Source organism: Notamacropus eugenii, chromosome 6 (genome assembly GCF_028372415.1).
Source record: "Notamacropus eugenii isolate mMacEug1 chromosome 6, mMacEug1.pri_v2, whole genome shotgun sequence".
NCBI lineage: Eukaryota > Metazoa > Chordata > Mammalia > Diprotodontia > Macropodidae > Notamacropus > Notamacropus eugenii.
In genome coordinates this window covers 135,104,306-135,126,347 of record NC_092877.1, presented here as the reverse complement: position 1 = coordinate 135,126,347, position 22,042 = coordinate 135,104,306, and positions in this window count along the sequence as shown.

Genomic DNA, 22,042 nt, shown 5'->3' with positions numbered 1-22,042 from the left:
TTTTTCTGCCAATTAACTGCCTGTTAAATTTAGATGGATACAGGCTAAGAACAAAACATTAACTGCAGGATCACTTGAATTTGAATTTCTTTATAGCTTGGAATTAGAGCTCTGAAGCCTTTTGTTACGAAATTTACTATAGAATGAGCAAAGAGATATAATGTCTGTGGACCTTAGAAAGATTGGAAAACTTTTTTGGGGGGGCCAGAACTGTTTCTTTGGTGCATGGAGCTATCAGGAAGGAACTTACTCTGCAAATACAGATTAGCCCTTTTCCTGCAATTTATAGTCTTAGATCAGGGGCTCTTAAGATTTTTTGTGTCAGGCACTGATTTGGCAGTCTATGGAAATCCATTAACCCCTTTTCAGAATGATGGCTTTAAATACATACAATACACAAGACTACAAAGAAAACCAAAGATTAATAAAAATATTTAATTTTTTTTCCATTCAAGTTTATAGACACCTTAAAATCCATGTTCCATGGATCCTAGGTTAAGAATTCCAGGATCACCTAGGCAGTGTATCTTAGCTGTAGGGTTTGAACCCAAGTCTTTGTGATGCCAAGGCTTTGTTTCTAGAAATCTGTCCTATGAAAATTTTAGACTTTAAAAACAAGACAGAAATTTATTATAGATGCCCTGTCCTCTCTTAGATTGGCAATTTATAGCAAATACCTGTAGAGAGCTTGTATTGCAAATGAGGATTTTTTTTTTTTAAATGAAAGCAGCCTTCTGACTGAAGGTCAAAGGAACAAACTTGGACAATATTTAATTAGGGAGAGAGACTGGATCCCTTTAATTTATTTCACATGAGATGCACCAGTGAATCATGTAACATGCCATTCTCCCTCAAATGTACTTTTACAACTATGTTGCAAAATACCTTCTAGCCAGCTTTATGCTTTGAAGTGCCTTATGCATGGACGAAACTTGAAATTGCTACTGACTCCTTGATAGGTGAGGAAATGGAGACACAGAGATGATACCCCCTACCCACAGGCAAGTAGCATTAAGATGGCAACCTGGAGCTGGATCTCCAGACTAGAATTCCAGAGGGTCAGTTTCCTCATTTCTCCCCTGAACCCCCTGGCCTTGGAAATGGACATAGAAATGATTGTTTTATTTCATTTCATTTTTTTTTAAACCCGTGGAACATGTGGGTACTTCATAGGAATTGGGGCTGTGATATACTAGGAAACACATACCTGGATAGGATCGATTTTTTTCTCTCTCGAATCTTGTTTTCTTACCTTAAATGATCTACATCAACAACTAAGAGTGACAAGCCTTTTTCCCCAGAATCCTTAGCTCTCGTTATCTGGGCTCCAGCTCAGGACCCTTTCCATTCTCCTAAAAAGCTCTCATCATTATAAAACAAATATTTAACAAGCTTCCCTAATTTTGAAGGGCATTGAGTGGAAATAGCAAAAGTCAACGAAGGCAATTGAGATTCTTCTTGAAATGCGACATTGCAGACTAGCCTGTGAAATTCTGCACCACTGTCAGCTGGCATCAGTATCAACTGTTCTTCAGTCTGTGCATCCATGACAGCTGGAAATGAGAGTTTTTTTTCATTTTTGGGTGGGTGGAATAAAGACACAACCTCTGAGGTTTTAAAAAATTAATTTAAAAGGTTGAATAGTTAAGGGGACAAGAACAATGCTGCTTTCTGGCAGATAAGAGTGAGATTTTTCTAGATGGGAAAGGAGTGCCTGCTTGAATTTCTACTTGGAAAGGGGAGCAGGTGTTGTAATATATGACTATCTGATTCATTTCACCAGTGTGGTTGTGGTATAAGGCTTCAGGTTAAATGTACTAATCAAACCTTCATTTCCTCAGACTACCAGTTTTCCTTAGATGTTTAAAAGAAAACTTCAGTTCAAAAGATAACATTTATGTATTATTAATAGAAATGTTAATTGGAAAATCATATTTTCATAAGATTAACATTAACCCACATATCTTTTCATTATAGCTAGCATTTTTATAGCACTTTAGGGTATACAAAATGTTGTAAGTGTGCTTTCTCTTTTGATTTTCACAACAACCCTGAGAAATAAGAGCTATTATTATCCTCATTTTACAAATGAGGAAACTGAGGTAAACAGAGGTTAAGTGACTTGCCTAGGATCACACAACTAGTAAAGTGTCTGAGGCTAAATGTGAACTCAGATCAGTGCCAACTGTGCCACTGTGCCAAACAGCTATCAAGAGGTAGGTACTTAGGCTTATTTATTATATTATCAGTTATTATATTATATAATTTCTTTACAATAATTTATACTATAATATACTAATTAGTAAGCATATTATTTATTATCCTATATACTATACAATATCATTTATTATATTATACATAAATATTATTTATTATACTCAAAGAATTTGTGTTCCATGGAGATTTCTGAATAGATAGAAAGTATACCAGCTAAGTCAAGTCAACAAGCATTCATTAAGTGCTTGTTAAGTATTAGGCACTATACTAAACATTGGGTTAGCTAAAAGAAGATGACACTGGTTATAGATTTCCTAGCTGTTCCATTGAGTGCAAATTCAGGTAAAAGAAAAGATTTAATCTGTTTTTCCCTTTCCACTAATTAGCGCTACACAAAAGAGGAATGTGTATTCCAGGGTCATCTTTACTGAAGGTATTTAAACAAAAACTGGATCGCTACTCACCAGGTATGTTGTAAACAAGATTCCTGTTCAGATACAGGTTGGACTAGATGGCTCCTGAGACATCTTTTATTCAATCAACTCATATTTAAACTCTGAGATTTTGTAACGTTGATCAAACATAGAATGTTGGAGCTTGAAGGAGTCTCAGTATTCATGTAATTGAATCTGATCATTTTATTGGTCAAGAAACTAAGGCTTAATTAATTGACTTGCCCAAGGTCACCCTGCTAGCTAGTGGAGAGCCTGGATTAGAACCCAAGTCGTCTGGTTCCCAATCTAGTGTGCTCCTAGCCAGCACATCAGCTGACTCTAAAACCTGAAATATATGTAGAATGAAGATTTAGCTTTAGGTTTTGAATATTGTGACAGAGGGTCATAATGGAAGCAAATGAGTGTTCATTGTCAGACTTTGAAGTTCTGTGAAATGAATATCAGCGCCGTCAGGCGACTGCTTGCCACATTCCCTGCATTTGACATTGTTTTCAGGGTCTGGAGGTGAGAAAAACAAAAGAAATTTTCTTCCCTCTCCCATTTTTCTTGTCACTTACTAAAAATCACAGCTGTTCAGAGACAGTCACCAGATGGGTGACTTGACTCATGTAACCCCACACCTCTTGTCTGATAGGTGTTTTTCATTGCTCTGTTTCTCAGTTTTTTTCAGGTCTAGAGGAGGGGAATTTGCCAACTAGTTTCCATTTAGTTTCTACTTTTTAGGATATTTTGTCAGAAGAACATGAAGATCTGTGAGAAACTGTATGAGAAGTTTTGGGCTCTCAGACGAGGTTAGGTGTGGAACCACATGACCTTTAACATCACTAGGAGATGACATAGATGGACCTTCAGAGAAGTTAACCAGTTTGGTGAAAGTCTTTTTATTTTCTTCCCATAATAACAGAAGCTGCCTACAGAGTTAGAAAAGGCTTGTGCTTTCTTTCTCACCAAGCACTATGTTTCTAACTTCTCATATGCAGTCAGCCCCATAATGTTGTGCACTATGTATAGAGAACAGAGTTTGTATCTTATGGTTTTAGTAGATATAAAACATGAAAGATGAAAACAGGGACCATGTCTGTCCTCATGTCTCACACAATAAATGCTCTCAGGAAGCACTTAATATTTGGTGAATGAATGAAGTTGTATGATTAGAGCCATGACAAGCAATTCTGATGCCTAGGACAAGCATTACAAGGGGCAAGTGAGTCGAGAGGGCATGAGTACCTGGAGGGAGATGCTATGACCTTCAGATACAACACCCCAAAGAGGAGAGTTGTTGAGTAACTTTTTCTGACTCCATTTAGGGTTTTCTTGACAAAGGTACTGGAATGGTTTACCATTTCCTTCTCCAGTTCATTTTACATATGAGGAAATTGAGGTAAACGGGTTAAATGACCTGGCCATGGTCACATAGCCAGTAAGTGTCTAAGACTGTATTTGAACACAGGTCTTTCTGATTCCAGACCTGGTACTATGTCGGCTGCATCACTTAACAGCCCTGGGACAAAGGGACAAAACCCTTTCCTGGGGTTGCTTCTGGGAAGGCTGCTTCCAGGGGAAAGAGCAGGAAATGTCCAAGCCTGGGGAGTTTAGCTGCTACAGGTGCTACCTATGCCACCACCTCATAGCTTTCTTTTTTGGGGCATCCAGACCATGATTTCATTAGTATAAGAAGCTACTAGAAAAAAATTTTCTCTCCCAAGGATGCCTACTAATGACTGTACTTCATAGTCTTAGAGCAAGGTTTCTTAACCTTTTCTGTGTCATAGACTCTTTTGGCAATCTTGTCAAGTCTGTGGAATCCTCCTCAGAATTTTAAGTATTGACTGGTTTGATTTCCTTATTATCCAAGGACCTCTCAAAAGTCTTCTCCAGTACCACAAGCATTGGTGCTCAGCTTTCATTATAATTCAGTTCTCACAATCATACTTTGCTACTGGAAAAGCTACAACTTTGACAATACAGACTTTGTGGGCAAGGTGGTGTCTCTGCTTTTTAGCATGTTGTCCAGATTTGCCAAAGCTTTCCTTCCAAGGAGCAAATGTCTTTTAATCTGATGACTGTAGTCCTTTTCTGCATATTTGAGATTTTTAAATGTCTCCCTGCAAACTCTATTGCACCTTTGGATTCATCCAGCCTGGCATTTTGCATGCTGTACTCTGCATATAAGGTGACAAAATGTAGTCTTGTCCTTCTTTTCCATTCCATGTTCAGTTGCTTCTTGACCTGCATACAGGTTCCTCGGGAGGCAAGTAAGATGATCTGGCACTCCCATCTCTTTGAGGATTTCCCAAAATGATTTATTCCTCAAAGTTATTCTTAAAACAATGTTGCTGTTACTATCTACAATGTTCTCTTGGCTCATTTCACTCTTCACTGTTCCATGTGAGCCTATCCATGTTTTTCTAAGATCATCGAGTTCGTCATTTCTTATAACATAGTAGTATTCTGTCAAAACCATATACCACATCTTGTTCAATCATATTTGACAGGCATCCCAGCAACCTTCAGTTCTTTGCCATCACAAAGAAAGGTGCTATAAATATTTTAGAACAGATAGGTTCTTTTCCTATTTCTTAATCATCTTTGAAAATAGACCTCCTAGTAGTATTGTTGGGTCAAAGGGTTTCAGCAATTTAATATCACTTTTGGTATAATTCCAGATTGCTCTCCAAAATGACTAGATCAGTTGACAATTCCACTGACCATGAATTAGTGTCCTAATTTTTCCACATCCCCTTCAATATTTGTCATTTTCCCCTTCAATCATTTTAGCCAGATAGGTATAAAATGATATCTCAAGGTTGTTTTAACTTGCGTTTATCTAATCAATAATGATTTAGTGATGTTATGATCTTTCTTGTATAGTTGTTTTGTGTATTCTTGCCCCCTTTTATTCTGTTCTGCTTCCGATAAGTCCCTACCATTTTTGTCTTTTATCTTACCCATTTTTGCATAAAATGTTCTGGAAGAGATTTCGTTTTTCCCATTCTGATTCTTCTATTTCTTTTCATCATTTAAGAAAACCTTATCTCTCTTTGCTATTCTCTGGAATTCTCCATTTAGTTTGGTGTGTCTTTTGCTTTCTCCTCTCCCTTTCATTTTCCTTCTTTTCACCATTTGGCTTTTTTGCTCTTCCTTTTCTTCGGAATATTTTTTTGTCACTACTTCTTATACAATATACTTCTTCAGGCTTTCTATCTACCAGATTTAATCCTTTAAATCTAGTCTTCACTTCGGCTACATATTCACAAGAGATGTTATTTAGGTCATTCTTATAAGGTCTGATAACTTTTCCTTTCTTCAATTTAAATCTGAATTTTGCAATAAGAAACTCATTACCTGAGCCACAGTCAACTCCAGGTTTTGTTTTAATTGACTGTATAGAACTCTTCACTTTTGGCTGCAAACTATATAATAAATCTGATTTCTATATTGGCCATCTGGTGATGTCCATGTGTAGAGTCATCTTTTAGGTTGTTAAAAAAAGTGGCCAGCGAGTTATCAAGACAAAACTCTATAAGTTTCTGCCCTGCTTCATTTTATACTCTAAGGCCTCACTTGCGTGCTATTCCAATCATCTTTTGATTTCCTATTGTAGTATTCCAATCAATTTTGGCACCCTGGCACAAAGTCTCAATAGCTCTTTCCTAGTTACAGCCCTAGAAACTCAATAAATCATTGGACATAAGTAGTTTAGCAGAAAATTACCTTAAAATGTGTTTTAAAATATAATATTTACTTTATAATATGGAAAATACATATTGCCATAGTTACTATATTGTGCCCTGTACAGATCATTGAAGTTTAAGTATTTAAATATTCAAACCAACAGACCACCATTAAGAATCCTGAGTTTTTCTAACAGTCTTTTGATGACCTACAAGCAAGCAAAAAGTCTCTCAAAGAAAAGAGCTGCTTGGGAGTAGATTTTGCATTTTAAAGGGCTGAAGGCCACCTCAGGGTTTAACACCAAAGCAGACCTGCCCCCAGAAAAAGTACAGGACATTGAGCATGGCTGAGTTACAAGGAAAAAGTTCTGGGTTTAGGCTGATGTAATCTGGAGATGTTTAAAACCCTAGTTTCTGTAAGCTTGTCAGGTCAGCTCCCTGCCAGAGCCCCCAGGGGGGACTTTTACAGATCTCTCTAAGCGCCTGCAGTGGCAGAGAGATTTTCAGCACCTGGTGATATTTTCTGGGAATGTTAAGTCAGCAGCAGAGCCTGGAAGGAAAGCCAGGGAGGGTAACAGACACGTGTTGAATGGATTATTACTCTAAACTTAGCCTGGCAGGTGAATTATACAGCTTCCTTTTTTACTTTAACTAGTTGCTCTAAAATAGGATGTCAGTGTGATTGACTGGACTGACTGCACATTTCGGACCGGGCTAATTTGGATAACTACCAAACTGGGCCATCTTAGGTAGCTTTTAGCTGATGTTTTTATAAGCAGCAATGCTTTTGTGCCTCTTGTATGATCTTATAGGAAAACCTCCATAGAGGCAGTAGAACAAGGGTGTGGGATGTTCAGTATCCTGTCAGATGCTATCACTGGGTGCATTGGTTTTGCCTAATTGTTTTTCTTTGTTTCAAGGGAAAGTTAAGAGTGGTGGTGATTTATATGTGGTCATGATTTTGATGTAAAAAACATAAAGCATGAATAAGTCAATAAAGAAAGAAAAAAGGGAATGAAAAAGACAGGCAGGCATGCAGAAAGGAAGAGCAAAGTAGAAAGAGAGGGGGAAGGGAAAGAAGGAAGGAGGGAAGAAAAGAAGGAAGGAATGAGGTTTGGGGTATAGGAGGAAAGTAGAAAAGTAGATAGGAGGAAAGTTTGCCCTTCATTCTCGAAGAGGACCATGACATCAAGATGATGACATGACTTACAGTTGACTTTGATTAGAGTGAAGGAGGGCTGTGCAAGGTCAGCAGCCTCACTTTCTTCTCCTGAGCCATCTGGGTCTAGCGATCTGATACTCATCAGGATGACTGGAGGTGGTCCAGAATGCAATGAGAGCCTTGGCCCTTTCAGGATAAGGTCTTTTCACATTCTCACTTGGAGTGAGATACATCCATTCAATGAATAGGTTTCTTTAAGTAGTTACTCAAGGGAAAGGAGGGAGGGAAGATGGGAAGAAAGTGTCAAAATATTAGGAGACACCTTGTTTTTCAAAGCAGCTACATTCCAGCAAGTGAGCTGTGCTCTGAGCTTGGCATAACAATAATCCTTTGCATTTTCCCTCTGGATGAACACTGATGAAACCAAATCACAGAGCTGATGGTCCCTGAGTTTGGGCAAGTGCCAACAGGACCAGACATGAAGCCCTGCTATGAGCAGACTATTTGTTACTAGACAGCTTGTCCTCACCATTATTGCTGCTATGCTACATTCTTTGACTCTTTGTCTGGCCACAAGGGTATAAATCAAGGTTCAACCCTACTGCCTCGGGTCACCCCACTAGGAGTGAAGTCCCGGTTCATGTGTCCTTGCTTGCAAACTGTTTCCCTTACTTTGAAATTAAACTTCTGTTTGATTCCTGACTCTCCTGTCTCTAGCCTGTTCTGCTCGGCTCTGGGCATCCACAGGTTAGAGGCCAGGGTGGTCCGGTTGACGAAAGGAATGAGAAGAGAAAAGAAGGAAGGGAGGAGGGAAGAAAAAGGAAGGAAGAAAAAAAGGAAGGAAGGAAGGAAGGAAGGAAAGTGATTGGGAGAGAAGACTAAGAAGGAAACAGTGGGCCTATATATGACCACTTTGAGATACCTCATACTCCATCCTCATTTCGTATTAAGGTTCAGAGTCTTTCCCAAGATCCCAAAAAAAGTCCATGACTGGAGTAAGAATGAGAATGATGGCTGAGAGTTCAGGTTCTGAATCTCCTGGGTCACATTTCTTTTTGAATTCTCCTATAAACTTCAGCTGATCCTTTGCAATAGTGGAATGAATATTAGACTAGGAAGCTGGAGATCAGCTTTCTAGTCCTGCTTCTATTTCGGAACTTTTGCCAAATCATTTTATTTTCCTGTTCCTCAGTTTCTTTGCTGGAAAATGAAGGTGAGGGAAAGGCATGACCACAGATCTCTGCAGTTCTTTTAAGCCTTTAACATGTATGATTCTGGTTGTTTTTTAATGCTAGTCTGGTTATGAACCATTTCAGAGGGACATGTGGGGCCCAATATTTTAAGTGATATCTCAAAAGATTGAATGAAGAGAACTGATCTTTGGGCTTTAATTCTGCTGATTTGTGATATGTAAATAAGGGAACCTTGGGGAATATAGAAGAACAAACTAGCCTCTGACTTCAAGAACTTGACATTTTATTGGGGGAATATACCATACACTCAGATGATTAAACATGAGGTAATTTGAGGAGGAAGAAAACAGTGATGTGGGGGGGAAATCAAGTAAGGATTCCCATCGTAGGTGACTGGCACCTGAGCTGACCCTGGAGGAAGTTCAGGATTCCAAGAGGTGAAGGTTATGGGGTACTGCACTGCACACATGAGGGGAAAGCTTGTATGAAGGTCTGCAGATGGGAAGTGGAAAGGTGAATTTGAGAAATAGCTGGAAATTAAATTAGACTAAAACAAAAAATATGTGAATGGCAGCGGTAAGACAGAAGACTGGAGAGCCAGCTTGGTATTTAACTTGAGAGATATTTAATGGTCACAACGAGGAGTCTCTGTTTTATTTTAGAAGCAGTGGGGACCCACTGACAATTTTTTTTGAAGCTGAAATGATCCAATCTGTGCCTTACGAAGGTTATTTCAGTAGCTATGTAGAAGATGGATTGGATAAGGGAGAGACTGACTTAGGGGGCCCAGTTAAAAGGCAGGTGTAGTAATTTTGGCAATGGGTGATCAGGACTTTGAAGAAGGTGATGGCCATATGAATGGGGAGAGGTGACACATGAAACAGAAACTGAAATGAAGTCAGCAAGACTTGGCAACTGATAAGAAATGGAAAACTGAAAGCTGATAAAGGAGGAGAAGGAGAGGAGGAGTCAGCAGTGACATCAAGGTTACTAACCTGAGTGATAGGGAGGATAGTGACACCCTCAAAAGATGAGGGAGTTTGAAGAATAGTGAATACAGGGGATTATAGTGAGTTTCATTTTAGACATGTTGAGTTTGAGACGATGATGGGACATTAGCATAAAGCTGGAGGAAATATAGAGGTGTATAAAATGGAGCAAAGTTTATCAATAATCCCATAGAATTAAACATTTAAAATCAAAAAATTGTATAGTATGGGGTTTTGTTTTTTATATCCAGATCTGTGATTACAGCAACTTGATGAACTCCCAGTGTGGAAACTGCTTTAGCAATGTAGAATGACAATTTGTACCTGATAGTTTTACCTCCAGAGATGTGTTTATTAATTTTCTTTATTAATTTTCCTTAATTTTCTTCAGTTCCACAACTATGTCAGAGCCACTGCAGGGGAAGCACTCAAGGGTTAAGCAGTTTTTCCCACACCTGGCAGGTAACATGAACTCAGGTCTTCTTGACTCTAAGGACAACTCTCTAGCCACTGTGCCGTGCTCTTTGTCTTATGTTTTAACTTCATCCAAACATAATGCCTTGTATGGCAGTGATAAAACATTTATTATGTATGGCTCTGCCACTGCATCTTTAGAAGCCATTTAGAATCAGAGAAGGTCTGTTACTAGAAAAGTTTTACTTCAGTCCAGCTTTCCCAACTGTCTGCTAGGTATTTTGAATTTCATATCCAATAGGTTTCTCTGATTCAACATGTCTAAAACAGAACTCATCTTTTCTTACAAACCATACCAGTTATTATCTTTCCTATTTCTGTCAAGGGTCCCACCATCTTTCCATTCATCTCAGTCTACATGTCTACACATCTTGTCATTTCTACATCCACAACATCTCTCATCTCTGTCCCCTTTTCTCCACTTGCATAATCACTACCCAGATACAAGTCCTTATTGCCTTTGGTCTGAACTATTGCAATAACCTGATGATGGGTCTGTTTTCCTCAAATTTCTCTCTCCTTCAATTTATCCTCCATGAGGCTATCACAGTGAGTTTCCTAAAGCCCAGGTCTGATCATGTCATTTCCATACTCAATAAGATCCAGTGGCTCCCTACTACTTCTAGGATTAAGAATAAATTACTTTCTAAAAATTATTTAAAGCTTTACATAACTTATGCATTATTCTCCTCAATGCATGTTACAATCCAACTGAAGTGGCCTTCTTAATGTTCCTCGGACATGACATTCCATATTACCATCTATGAGCCTTTGCATTGGGTGTCCCCATGTTTAGAAAGCACTTCCTCCTGACCTGACCTCTTAGGATCTCTTGCAGATCAGTTGTTTGTCAGTGATGTCTGATTCTCCATGACCCCATTTGAGGTTTTCTTGGCAGAGATACTGGAGAGGTCTGCCGTTTCCTTCTCTAAATTATTTGACATATGAGGAAACTGAGGTAAACAGAGTTAAATGACTTCCCCAGGGTCACATTGCTAGTAAGTGTCTGAGGCCAGATTTGAGATTAGGTCTTCCTGACTCCATACTCAGTGCCTCTGTACCACCTAGCGGACCCTAGGATCCCTTAACCTCCTTAATTTTCTTCAGACTTCAGCTTAAAACACACAACCTTCATTAGGCCTTTTCCTGATCCTCCCAGCTGTTCATGCCTCCCTGCCCACAATCAAACATCTTTTTCTTTGGGATGTACTTATATATATGTACACATTTTGCCTTTTTACTCAAAGTCTCTAGCATATATAACGAATATTTGCTGATTGATTACTAGGTGGTATAGTAAATAACACGCTGGACTTAGAATCAGGAAGACTCATGGTCAAATCCTGCCTCAGACATTTGCTGCTTTTGTGTGGAACCTGAGCAAATTACACGTTACTCAGTCTCACTTTCTCACCTGTGAAATGGGAAAAAATAACACCTAGCTCAGAGGGTTATTTGGAGAATCCAATGAGATTATATATGCAGAGCACTTTGCAAACTTTAAAGTGTTATATAACTATTAAATTATTATTAATGTGATTCACATGTTGATAAAATAACTGGGTAAAGATTAGCAGTCTGTTTACTAAGCATCTCTGAAGTAAGTTCCCTAATATTGTATCTCAGTGGCTTGAGAAGGGTGACGTGTGCCAACTAAGAAAACAAGAGTCTAAAGTAAAGAGCATGTAGGTTAAGTGTAGAGATGGATGTAACTTGTTTTAAAGACTGATGAATTAAGATTTCTTTATGACTCCCCAGAATAGAGCATGGGACCTGGAGTCAGGAAGTCTCATCTTTGTGAATTCAAATCCAGCCTCAAACACTTACTAGCTGTGTGACCCTGGGCAAGTGATTTTTATTTGTTTTTTTTACAGATGAGTTTGCTCATCTGTAAAATGATCTGGAGAAAGAAATAGTAAACCACTCCAGTATCTCTGCTAAGAAAACCCTAAATAGTGTCATGAAGAGTTAGACATGACTGAAATGATTCAATACAGCAAAGCCTCTTCCCTTGATGAGGGGACAATTGCCTTCCTATCCATCTACCCACCCACAAAAGAATTTATAGGCTTGAATTAATGGGCACAAAGAAGTGTGATATAGAGGAAATAGGATAAGAATGTTGGGTGGCAGGCCTCTGAGAATCCTGCGGGAACGCGAAATTCTTATTAATCAGGTTTACATGGACAAAACTATCATTCTGGCATGGATAGAACCTTGAGACAGCATGTTATGGGGGCTGCACACTGAGTCTAGAATATGAAAACTAGGTTCAAATCTCACCTGGGACACACTTCCCTGTGTAAACCTTGGAAAGTCACTTAACCTGTATGGGTCTCAGTTTTCTCATCTGTCTAGTGAGGAGTAGGACTAGATGGTGTCTAAGTTCCTTCCCAGCTGTTTCATCCTTTAATAAAGTGTGACCTTGCCTTGCCTTGGGTGCCAGTTAATACCACTTTGAGCACATTGATTAAGTCATGGCTAGTCAATACACTTAAGTTACATCTTTTGACTTCTTTCAAAGGGAAGCTATACATAGACATGGAGAGAACTAGGGTTAAGTAAAATGATGAGAAAGCAAACTCAGTTGCTTAGAAGGAAGATTACATGTCTGACGAGCCTTTCCTGGGAATTTCCTGGCAATCCCAGTAGAGAAGAAGCCACATGTCCCCAGAGTTGACACATGGAGCTGATAGGCCAAGATGGCTCTTGTAGGAATAGTAATTGGGAGCACTGACAGCCGTCAGTGGAAGAGTCATCAAAAAGGTCTTCAACAAAACGAAACATTCCTAGACCAAGTCACAGAAGGGTAAATTCCTTAACTAGTCCTCTTGAAGAAAAAAGGGAAATTTTCTTGACAACATCCAATTCTAAGACCAAATAAGAATAGGACCAAGACGATACAAAAAGAGCTATGATGCAGATGAGGAAACCTGAATCTTGCCTTTCACTGATACTGAGAGTTTTATGAACTATGCAGACCTGGAGGAAAAAGGGTTAATTCTATAGCATCTCCAAGTGTTTTCTCCTTGTTGGGAAGCCTCAACCCCAGCAACAACAATCATTTAAATCCACTGTAATGTAAGTCTAGAGGACTACATACTTCCCTGGGTTTGTGGAGGCTCACCAAAGAGAGAAGTAAGGTTTTTTTTTTTTTGTTGACTGACTCAAACCCAGATTCTGTCTGCAAATCCAACACCCTTCTCACTTCACCAAAGTGCTGGAGGGTTTTTAATTTATTCTTAGCTTCTTTTATCAGAGGATTCATCTTTCCTTCAGGAGACTGTTTCCCTCCTCCTTCTTCCTACCAGTTATGGAATAAAGAGAGGCACAATTATGGACATCCTTCAGTAGGCATGCTGACGCTGATCACCGGAGGGTAAAACACTTAGGAAATAGCTAGAACACTTCTGGAAAACAGGCAAGGCTTTGGAGCTTATCCTGGGTGCTGAAGGAACCTAGAGCTGGTTTGAGAGTTTTCTCAGACAGACAGCTATGCAACATTCCAAACCACATAGAAATGTTTATCTAAATTTACTTGACCTTGAACTTGGCCTCAAAAGTTCCTGAAGGAAATTGTTTATCTTTTCCTTGCCCAAAGAGCAACATTCATTCCACCAAACTGGAAAATGTATTCAAAGGGTTCCCTCAGACAAGAGAGATTATGCTTGTTCTCTTTGGTCCCAGGGGCAGAACAAGGATTAGTAGGTGGGTACTACCAACAGTCAGATTTGGATTTGATGCAAGTAAGAACTTTGTAACAATTAGAACTATGGCCAAAGTGGCACAGTCTGTTTGAGGAAGGATAGCTTACTTTTCCCAGTCTTCAGGCAGTGACTGGATGACCACTGGTGCTATGGAAGGGATAATTGTTTTAATATAGGATGGAATTCTGAGGTGCTTTTCACATCTGAGAATCTAATTTTCTGGGAATTCACCCTCTCTCAAACTAACTGACCATTGAGAAGACTTCCCATGTCCTTCCCTGCACATCTACTGATAGAATTCTTCTGTTTCCCCCTCTTCCCTTTGTTTGCCCAAAAAGAGAGACAAATGAAATATACTTCTATATGAACTATGGGACATATTATCCTTTTCCATATAGCTCCTTGATATACAGAATTAACCTCCTTTGCAAGATACAGATGTTCCTTGACCAAATCTTTGAATAAGTTAAGCAATAGCCAGTGATCTTGTCTAATGAAACAGTTTACAGACTAATTTGGTTTGACATTATTTGCTAAAGAAAAGGACAAAATGGAAAGAAAAAGAGACAAGAAGAAATTCTCTCTCTCTCTCTCCCTCTCTCTCTCTCACACACACACTCACACGTTCACTCTCCTCTCAAACACAAATCTTTTTCCCTGTTCCTTCCTTCCTTCCTTTCTTCCTTCCTTCCTTCCTTCCTTCCTTCCTTCCTTCCTTCCTTCCTTCCTTCCTTCCTTCCTTCCTTCCTTCCTTCCTTCCTTCCTCACTCCCTTCCTCACTCCCTTACCTCCTCTCTGTTCCTTTCTTTCCTTTCCCTTTGAAAGACTCTCTTTTCATCTCTCTAGTCTTTATTCAGGAGAAAGCTTAAAGTCACTGAAGCAAACACTGCTGACCACACACTATGATACCAGATCGATAATGCAGAGAGTGCATTGAGCAAGAGGAACTCAATATTATGTGTCTGTTTTTTCCTTCACTGTTCAGTCAATGGCAAAAAATAGCAAAAGAGAAAAGAAATAGAGCACACAGACATTTCCATTTCCCCTTTTCTTTTTATATCCTGTTCTGCCCCCCTCCCAAGTAAACTAATCCCATTATGGCATTAACCCTCCCCCAAAGCCATGTGATTATAGAACTTCTCCCCAAAATGTTTAGTCAATTACCCTCAAACAGATGATAACCATCATTTTTTCCCGTCCATTGCTTTTACAGTGATGCTGTTAGCTGCTGGTGATACAAAGCCTGATGGCCTTCCAAAGAAAATTTCTGAAGCTAAGAACATTTCTGTGGCTTTGGGGCTGATGCCATTTTGAATCTAGTAAGTATTCCCCGTCCCCCAATTTATTAATTTATTTCTTTTCAGTTTTCAACAATCGCTTCCATAAGTTCCAAATTTTCTCCCTCTCCCTTCTGCCTGCCTCCCCAAGATGACATGAAATCTTATATGCGCTCTACACATACATTCCTATTAAACACATTTCCACATTAGTCATGTTGCATAGAATTAAAACAAATGGGAGAAATCATGAGAAAGACTAGATAAAACCAAACATAACAAAAGAGAAAATAGTCTGCTTCATTCTGAGTTCTGACTCCTTAGTTCTCTCTCTGGATATAAATGGCAGTTTGCATCATGAGTCCTTTGGAAATGCATTACTGTGAAGGGCTAAGTCTATCAAAATCAGTGCTCACACATTGTATCTGTTACTGTGTACAATGTTCTCCTGGCTCTGCTCGCTTCACTCAGCATCAGTTCATGGAAGTCTTTCCAGGTTTTTCTGAAGTCTGCCTGTTCTTTATTTCTTATAGCACAATAGTATTCCATTACTAAGCCTTTTTTTTAACCACTAGAGATAAATTGGTTATTTGGACTCGTTTTGTTTAACCATGGGAGGATTTCAGGATCAGAAGAGCATTATTTGGATTATGGGGTACTCTCCTGCTTTATTACACTGTCTTAGCTCATAGGATTATAGGTTTACACCTGGGAGGGTCCCTGGAGATCATGTAATCCAAATGATCTCATTTTTCAGATAATAAAACTGAGGCCAGAGGGCTCTTATTAGGATATAAGCTCCTTGAGGGCAGGGATTTCCTTATTTATACTTTTATCTACCATGCTCAGTCCAGTCCCTTTACATATTAAACACTTAATAAATGCTTTTTTTCTTTCATTCATTTATTATCACAAAGCTGGGTAGTTTTGCTTTCACGAATAAGAGAATTGAGATCCCAAAACACGCAGACTGGGAACAGAGGGCTTAAGCTAAAATGAAATTCAGTAGAAAAATGTGAAGTCCTAAGTTCAAGAAAGTGATTGCATCCAAACAGAATAGGCCAGACACTGCTAGAAAGTGACTCATGGCAAAAAACGACATTGGATTCTATCAATCAAGCAACTAATGAATAAAGAAGCATTTATTAATCACTTTTTATGTGTCAGGCACTGTGTCAAGTACAAAGCAAAGGCAAAAACAATGCCCTCGAGGAATTTAGATTCTAATGGTGGAAATAACATAGAGAAATTGGTTCCTACTGGATACTTACAAAGTAGACAGAAGGTAGTTGTAGAGGGGAGGTTCTTAACCTTTTCTTTTGTATCTTAGACCCTTCTGGAAGGCTGATACAGCCTATGGACCACATTTCAGAATGGTATTTTTGAAAATAGAAATGCATAGAATTACAAAGGAACTCAATTACATTGAAATATAGCTATCAAAATATTAAAAAATAATCAAACCAACAAGTTTGTAGACTATACACTAAGAATAATGCTCAGGGGTCCTTTGGAAGGGTGTTAATGGATGGCAACTTTAGTATGAGTGAGAAGCTTGATGTGGCAGCTAAGTATTTTGATTGAATTAAAAAAAATTTAAAAGAGCTAAGATTTCAACAATATGAGTCCTTCTTCTACTAGGGCAGATTTAACTTCTTCCACACCATAGCTGATGATTTCATGAGTTTCTGTAGTCAAAATCGCAATCACTTCTTGACCAATCTTTTGGCAATGAACTTCCTCTTACTTTGCTAGACTGGTCATTGTATAAGGTATTAGTAGGCCCATACTAAAAAAAAACAAAACAAAACCCAAACCAAAGACTTTTCATTTTTTCAAGACCTAGGGTATAAGATTATGTTCAACTAATAGACTTTTTAAGAACTCAGTCACCTCTGTCTCACAGTAGGAAAGGAATGTGATTTAAGGTCATATCGGTGAGAGCGAAGTTTTGCCCCATTTTTCTCTCCTTTGGACAAATCATATATGAAATATTGTGCCCAGTTCTGGAAGCTGCTTTTTAAAAGAGATATTGATGAATTGAAACTCATTCAATCAGATCAACGAGGGTTGTAAGGGAACTCAAAGTCATGACATACAACAATATTAACAACAGTTGAATCTTTTTGATTCAACAAGAATTATTAAACACTTACAATGTGCCAGTATAGTGGCTTATACCACTGTCTGTGGTACTAGGGAGACTGAAGTCAGTGGATTGTTTGAGTTTGGAATTCTAAGTTGAAATAGGAGTATAGCCAAATGGACATCTGGTATTAAGTCCAGCACCAATGTGGTGAGCCTTCAGGATACTAGGGAGGGGAAAGATGGTCAGGCATGGAGTAGGTCAAAGCTTTCATGCTGATCATCCCTGGATTATTGGCAATGGGATCTACCCTTGAGTGACCACTTTGCTTTCTGCCTGGAATAGGGAGATAACATTATCATAACTGTCATCATCATCATCGCTAACATTTATATATTACTTATTATGTGCCAAGCATTATGCTAAGTGCTTGACAATCGTTTTCTCATCTGGTCATTATAACAACAAAAGTAGGTAGTTTTGCCATCCCACGTTTCAGATGAGGAAACAAATTAAGTGACTTGCCCAAGATCACACAGCAAGTAAGCCTCCAAGACCAGATTTGAACTAAGGTCTTCCCTGACACCACCTAGCCAACCTAGTCTCAAAAACAAACCAAAATCAACCAAAATAAGAGCCTACATTATGAACCAAGGACTGTGTTAGGAACTGAGGATAGAAACCCAAGAACAAAAACTCTCTCTATCCTCCTGAAGTTTACATTCTGGTAGAAGAGGCAAATGTCAAAGAATAATAATGCACATTGTCCTTATTCTATAACATTTTATATTTCAGTTGAAGGAACTGGGGAAATGTAACTTAAAAGTTAAATGGGAGGAGGGGACATGTTCAAAACTTCAAGTATTTCAAAGATTGTAATACAGAAGAAGGATAAGATGTTCTTCTTGGCCCCAAGTATCAGAGCGGGGGGGAATGGGTAGCACTTAGGGGGAAGGTGGATTTTGGTTCAGCATAAGAAAAACTTTTCAAAAAACTGAAGTTTACCAAGAACGAGTTGGATCCCTTTCACTGAAAGTCTCTATGAAGAACTTAAAAAACTAATTGTTGAGGAAGTTACAGAAAAAATTCATAATTTCTTTAGGGATTTCGCTAGATGCTTTGGGGAGTTCCTTCTAACTCTAAATGATCCTGTGGCTCGGTGTAACATAACAAGTTATTGGAAAAATTGGCATGATAACCTTGTGACCCATACGTCTCCTTACTTTTCAAATTCAATGATCTTTTTTCCATCCTTCAGGAAACCTAACTACCTTATTTTATGTATAAATCTGGTGTTCTTTCCTCTATAATAACTATGCAACATCATCTTTATCTCCTCTTCTCATTCCTTTTCTGTTCCTTCTCCTTTCTCTGCCTCATATAATTTAAGAGAAAACCAGCGATTACTTCTTTTACTTAAAATTGTTGAAAGAAATCTGCCAGCTTTAACACCGTGATCTTTTTATTTTTATCCATTTTATCTCTCTGGGTAGGGTCATATTATTTAGGGTTGTTTTCAGTTAGTCATGGGTCTTGCCTTTGTTATATACTCTGTTTTAAAAGTGAAAAACTACTTTATCCTGGGTGGCAGGTTGGTATTGGCCTTATCTTACTTTTGCTTAATCAATCAGTTTTCTAGATTCCTCCCATGGATTAACAGAACTGACAGTGGTGACCATTAAAAAAATTACAGGCAATGATTTCTTATAGTTTTTAGCATTACTGAAGTCACTTAGCCATAGCACTGGGTTCAAAATTAACGACCATATCATTTATATAGTGTTGCATCTGTGCTGTTCTCTCCCTTCAGCTTCAACATTATACTGCAATAGGTCAACCAAATGTTACCAACTGTATTTATTCGCTAATCACTCTTCAGCACTCAGGTCAATAGTCTTAATGAAGTGGAGTCTTTTCTCCTTCTCTCAAAAAAGCTTGTGTTGCATGAAATACAGTTTTGCAGCAAAATATAGATTAATTGATTGCAGTGAGTTGTTTCTTCACTCCACCTCTGCCTCTCCTTTTTCTTCTTGAGATTTCTAATTGGCTCTTTTAATAATTTTTGATTCTGTCCTCTGAGCCCTATCCAAGTTTCTGAAAACTTTCCTTCATTGTAATGCGGCTGATGAAATCCATTCCATTTGTATTTTTAGCCTTTTATATGACGTTTCACGTTGCACTTAAGAAGGTGTTCTTTGACTTTAAACTTCATTGGTGCCTTTTTATTGTTTACATCGGTATCACTTTCTAATAAGTCCTTTCCGTTTCTATATTCTTGTATTAAAAAAGGAGAAAAATATTTAAGCAAACCCAATCTACAGAAAGCATCCTTATCTAACAGAAAAGGTAATATTCCACAGGCATAGTTCCTTGCCTCATTACGGGGGTAGTGGGGAGGGACAGGGAATGTCTTTCGTTATCTGTCTTCCAGCCAAGACAGGTCATTGCATTTAATCTGAATTAAAATTCCCTGTAGGTTTATTTTTTGTCTTGTTTGTTAAGTCATCGACATGTCTTGCTCACAACCATTGGTGTTTCCTAAGACTCTATCTTGGTTTTTCTCTTATTTCCTTGCACTCTTTTGCTTGGTGATCTGGTCAGCTTAGGTGAGACCAATGCTTATCTTAATGCAGATAACCTGGAGTCAGTATGTCCTGCCCTCATCACTCTCTGGAGCTCTAGTTCCATCTTTTCAATTACTTATTGACTGTCTCCATTTTGCTGCCCTATAAACATCTCCAACTCAACATACTACACATGTAACTCATCTCTCTTCCAAACTTCTCTGTTTCTGTTGAGAAAACTGTCAGGAAGTCACGTAGTCAGTCTTAGGATCAAACTTGTTTCTTCACTCTCCCTCAACCTTTGTATCTAGTCATTTGCCAAATCTTGTTAATCCTGCCTTCACAACATTTCTGGCATCTGTACTCTTCAATCCTTTAACTACCACCCTTCTTCAGACTCTCATTACCTCTTATCTGAACTATTGCAATGATCATCTGTTTGAAATCCCTGCTTCCAGTCTGTCTCCACTCAACCTATCACCTATATGCAGTGACCAAAATAATCTTCCTAAAGCTCATGCATGATCATGTCTCTCCTCTGCTCAAAAATCTTGAGAAACTCCCTATTGCCTCTAAGACAGAGCCTCTTAGCCTGAGGTCCATTAACTAATTTCAAAACTATGTTGATAGTTGCATTTCAATACAACTGGTATCCTATATATTTAATTTTATTTCCTTAAAAACATTATTCTGATCCATCGTTTTTCCAGATTGCCAAAGGACTCCATGAAATTAAAAGAAAAAAAAGGTTAAGAATCTCTGCTTTAGAATGAATGACAAATGCCTCTTTTTGGCATTTAAACTTCTTCAAAAATCAAGCTTCAGTCTGTATTTTCAGATTGATTTCCTATTATTTTCCTTCTTTCAGGAAAAATAGCTTACTTTCTGTTTTCTGCTCTTGGTTTTTATATTCTCCCATCTTATAACCTTATATCTTTGTAGAGGGAGGCCTGTGGGTCTGGAATGGACTCCGTCTTCATGGCTGACTCTTAGAATCCTTAGTTTCCTTCAGGGTTCAACTCAGTTGCCAGCTCTACTGGAAGTCTTTCTCTTTACCCCCTAACTTACTCTCCCCAGTTAGTAGTGCTTTCCCCTCCCCAAATGGTACTGTATTTATGGCTTTCTTTAATTATGCCTCCCCAGTAGATTTTAATCTCCTTGAGTGAGGGGCCAGTTATTTTGTTTTGTCTTACCATTCTCAGTATCTAACACAGTGGATTGTTATGGTAGCCAGTTACACACTTGCTGAATTGAATTTGGTTTTTCTTGTTCTGAAAAAAAAGCCTTATAAAAAAAAATCATAGTTCTTATTGGACCTTTATGTTAAGCAGCCATGCTATTCCAGTTCACAGCTAACCAAACAATGTGTTGTTGTTGTGTATGTCCTTCATCCTGAAGAGGACCATGACATCAGGAAGATGATGTCATGATTTGCAAGTGAATTGGATTGAAGTGAGTGAGTGCTGTGCAGACGCCAGCCTCAGTCTCTCCCCCAGAGCCAATGGGGTCCAGTGGCTGGATATAGATCAGAGTGACTGGAGATGGCTCCAGATGTAGTGGGAGACCTTGGTCTTTTTAAGCTAAGGTCTTTCCCAGTTCTCAGTTTGTCTGAGGCAATGCTACTCTTTGAATGCCCTTTCCCCTAGGAGCTTCCATGGCATTGTAGACATGATCTCATTACCCTTCTGTTGTGCAATCAGATAAAATGTGATGAGAGCACCTAATACCTTCCATGGAATTTCTGGCTCCAACTAGACCTTGTGAATCCTTTTCTCTTATGCTGTCTTATTATCTAATAACTGGCTCAGGTGGGGAATAGTCACAGAAACTTGACAGAGAACCCAGAATTTTATTGCTTAGAGAATGTAGAAGTAAAAATCTGGCGGATAGCCACTTCATTGGATCAATGTAAATGACCAAAACCCAGTAATTTATCCCCCGCCCCCCCAACCTCAACTCCTCCCTCAAAAGAAAAAAAAAGCCCTTTTGGGTCTCATTTATCTGGCTTGGCTATCTACATTGATCAGATGAACCAGTTAATTGCAACATCTCCATTTCCCTTTGGGTAGTGCTGACAGAGCTTGCTTGGAGGACCTTTATGTTTCCTGGACTCTCATGTCTGAAGAACGCTTTGGTTGTAAAAACCTACTTGGTTGCAGCAAGGAGGAAGGGAAGAAACAACCATTTATTAAATTCCTACTATGATTTCTACAGATACCATTTAGTTTGATTTTCACCACAATT